Below are 3,741 nucleotides of genomic sequence, written 5' to 3'. Positions count from 1 at the left end.
GATTCAGGTTTGCACTGATCACAAGAACTTGGAATATTGGAGAACAGCTCGAGTCCTCAACCAGAGACAGATTCGATGGGCACAGGAGTTCTCCAAGTTCTTCTTTGAGATCAAGTACGTGCCGGGAGAAGAGAACGTGAGGGCAGACGCGCTTTCCCGGAAGCCGGAGTACACGGAAGGAGAAGGGCCGCCGGAAGCTCGACACGTGTTCCCAGAGGAACGATGGGTTTGTGGGGGAGCGTTGGTTGGGAAACGAGAACTAACTGAGCTGATTCGCCAGGACCAATTCGCCCAAACCAGAATCAGGGAACTCAGGGGAACTGGGGGAGACCGGGGAGGCTTTGAGGAAAGGGAAGGACTGCTGTATTACAAAGGAGCAATGTATGTGCCCAGGGAGGCCTTGCGGGAAAGGGTGCTCAAACAGCTTCACGACAACCCAACAGCGGGGTACTTTGGGCAACACAAAACTATGTTACTGGTCACCAGGGAGTTTTGGTGGCCAAGGGTGAGGGAAGATGTAAGAGAGTATGTACGGGGGTGTGACCGCTGCCAAAGGGCCAAGGGAGAGCGGGCAGCCCCGGCAGGGCTACTGGAACCCTTACCCACGCCGGGAAGACCCTGGGAGGTGGTGTCTACCGACTTCATGACTGATTTACCCAAATCCAGAGGTAAGACAGCAGTCAAGGTAGTAGTAGATCTGCTAACCAAAATGTGCCATTTTATAGCGTGCTCTCATGCAGTGACAGCAGAGGAAACCGCCCAGTTGTTCGTGAATCACATCTTTAGGTTGCATGGGGCTCCTTCGAGGGTTATCTCGGATCGAGGGAAACAATTTACCTCGAGGTTCTGGAGGAGGCTTATGAACTTATTGCAGGTGGAGGTGGGATTCTCGACAGCGAGGCACCCGGAGACTAACGGGCAAGCAGAGAGGGCGAACAGCATTTTACAGCAATATCTACGCTGTTACGTCAACGAGAGACAGAGCGATTGGGTAGAAAAGCTAGCACTGGCAGAGTTTGTGTATAACAACGCGGAGCATGTGTCCACGGGGATGAGCCCGTTCTTGGCTAATTATGGGTGTCACCCCAGGGCCTTTCCCGGGAGAGGGGAGGAAGGGTGGAGCGTGCCCGCCGCAGAGCACTTCGTGGAAGAAATGGAAGCCCTGCACCAGCAGCTTAAGATGAATCTGGAAAGGGCAAAGGAGGCGTACAAGAGACAAGCAGACAAAGATCGCCGGGAAGGGGAGACCATTAGGGTGGGGGACCGGATGTGGTTATCCACACAAGGCTTACCCTTCAAGGGCGGGTGTAAGAAACTGACGCCAAGACGTCTGGGACCATTTGAGGTGACACACCAAGTGAACCCGGTGGCTTTCCGGCTCAAGTTGCCAGACAGCATGAAAATCCACCCGGTATTTCATAAGTCACTGCTCTCACCGTACAGAGGGGAGCGGAGGGTCTGGGGGGTAGGAGGGGAAGGGCTCACACACCCGCAACTGGAAGAGAGGGAACGCCACCACCAGGTAATGGAGATCCTGGATTCGCGCTGGCGAGTGCGGCAGGTGGACTACCTAGTGGCTTGGGAGGGGGAACCCGAGTCAGAAAACACGTGGGTTCCCGCGGGGGAAGTAGATGATGGATATCTGGTGGAAGAGTTCCACAACAGGTATCCGAGGAAGCCCAAACCCCTTGAGAGATTCTGGGAGGAGCAATTTGCCACCACCGATGAGGAGGAGGAGGATTTCGTGGGTTTTCCTGCTTCCCAGGAGGAAGGAGGAGAATCGTCAGGAGAGGAGGAATCAGATTGGGAAGCCCCTCCCGTGAGAAATCGGAGCGGGTGGGAAGCGGGGTTTGAGTCCTCGGACGACGACAGCAGCTCCTTTCGGGGGTTCCCTGCATCGTCGGCTGAAGAAGGGGACAGGGTCCCGTCACAGGGTCAGGCCGGGGTGGAGGGGGTCCTGGGAGGGTGGTGGATGTCAGGGAACTGACATCAGAGCGAGAAGCGGAGGCAGGGCTCCAGAGCGACGCAGGAGAGGGGACCAGCATGGGGGAAGGAATTCAGCGAAACACCAATAGAGAAGAGAGGGAGATGGAGGAATTGGTGACAGGGCTCCAAGACCCTTCACCCGAAACTAGTGGAGAGAGCGCTGGCACGCCCCTGCCTTCCCCTTACTTGCACAGACGCGTTCCGTGCAGGGAACATAGGAGGAGACTCGGGGTCAAACAGCTTTTATGCTGGAAGAGGTTCAAGAAACGCCCACTGACGGATTCTGCAAGTGACTAACAGGTCACGGAGGGCGAGCTCTGACCCTAAGCATGGTTGGGCAAGCAAACTAACTAAACCAAAGGCAATTTACGCACAAGTAACCCCTCACAACCATTACAGCAAACAATGTGGTGACAGAGGAATTTAAGATCGAAAAACGGACACGACAAGACTGCCCAATTTCCCCATTGCTCTTTATTTCGGTCCTTGAGGTTTTGCTAAATATGATCTGAAGGAGTGTCCCAACAGGCACGTCCCCAAGCGGTAACTCCGGGGGGACGTCCTAGTTGACGTGCATCAGCAGGACTCCCCCTATTGGTGGTTAACCCTTACCGGTCTTCAAGCAAGCGGGCTGAAGCCGGTTAGTTGTTAGGACCAATGCCTAAGCCAATACCGCTCAATTCCTGTAATCAATAAAGTTGTGGCCTAATTCGACCCATTAACCCGAATTCTTGTGTCTCGTGTCTTTATTTCTGAGGGGGGAGGGGGGAACTCGCCATGCAACAACAACAACAACAACAAGGTCTGCCCCTCTCCTTCTCTTCTAGGTTCAGGAGACTGAGGGACATGGCAGCCCGCAAGAAGAAGGGGACCCACAAAGTCCCCCAGAAGTCCAGGGCTGCTGGGGGCCCACGTGAGCAAATGCTTCCTTTTCATTTTGGAGCGTAAGGAGGGGTGGCCTTAATGCTCTAATCCTCAACTGTGGAAAATAAGTAGAAATGAACTAACCTGCCCCCATGTCCTTTCCTTCTTCTCTTGTTGCAGATGGTTCAGAGACTGGCAGGGTCTGGGCATCGCCTGTGGTTAGTATTTGAGAAAACAGCACAGTACATACGAAATCCCTCACCCCCACCCCCCCATCCACCAGTGCTGTTTGTACCCCCATTTTGGCGGTCTCAGATGCAGAGAAGCCCTCCTGCCATGAACTGACAGCCTGACTCTTGCCATTCCAGCAACTGGAGAAGGATGAGATGTTCCCCTCCTGCGTGCTGGCCACTTGCTCGGAGGCCCACCAGAGAGAAAAGCACAGGTTGAGGTACTCCAAAAAGATGGCCGTCAAGGCAATTGCGGTGAGTGAGGTATCCAGGGGGTACCTGGATGAGGTATCCAGGGGTGAGGTGGGCAGGAGAGCTGGGGATGGGATTTGGGGGATGCTGGGCAGAAGGAAGGCCTGGCGGGGTCTGGCCAAGAGAAGGGTTGTGCAGGCATTTGGCATTAAATTGCCAATTCCTGCACTGAGTTTGGGGTTGGAGGAATCCACCTGATGTCCATAGGAAACTGACGTTTTCCCCCTCCGCCCTCTGTTCTCTATCAGGATCTCATGGCACGGATTGCGTGCTTTACGCAGCCTGAATTGGTCCTTGCTACGGCACTGGAATCCCTTTACTAACTGAGGTATACTGGGTTTTTTGAGCTTGACAAGGAGCTGGGGGGGGGAGCAAAATGTGGAAAGGTGTTTCCACCTGCTTCCCTCTC

The 3,741-nt window shown here is 54.5% G+C and overlaps 1 long non-coding RNA gene across 1 annotated transcript; it reads left to right on the top strand.

Moving 5' to 3' along the window:
• The first annotated feature begins 2,809 nt into the window (after window positions 1-2,809).
• On the top strand, window positions 2,810-3,290 carry LOC309361190. Its single transcript, XR_014164381.1, has 3 exons — window positions 2,810-2,899; window positions 3,031-3,068; window positions 3,219-3,290. It is a non-coding gene; the product is annotated as an uncharacterized lncRNA (long non-coding RNA).
• The last annotated feature ends 451 nt before the right edge of the window (window positions 3,291-3,741 follow it).

This window comes from Podarcis melisellensis (genome assembly GCF_964234715.1).
Source record: "Podarcis melisellensis genome assembly, chromosome: W".
NCBI lineage: Eukaryota > Metazoa > Chordata > Lepidosauria > Squamata > Lacertidae > Podarcis > Podarcis melisellensis.
The sequence above is the reverse complement of the archived record's forward strand: the minus strand, read 5'-3'. Positions and strand labels throughout refer to the sequence as shown.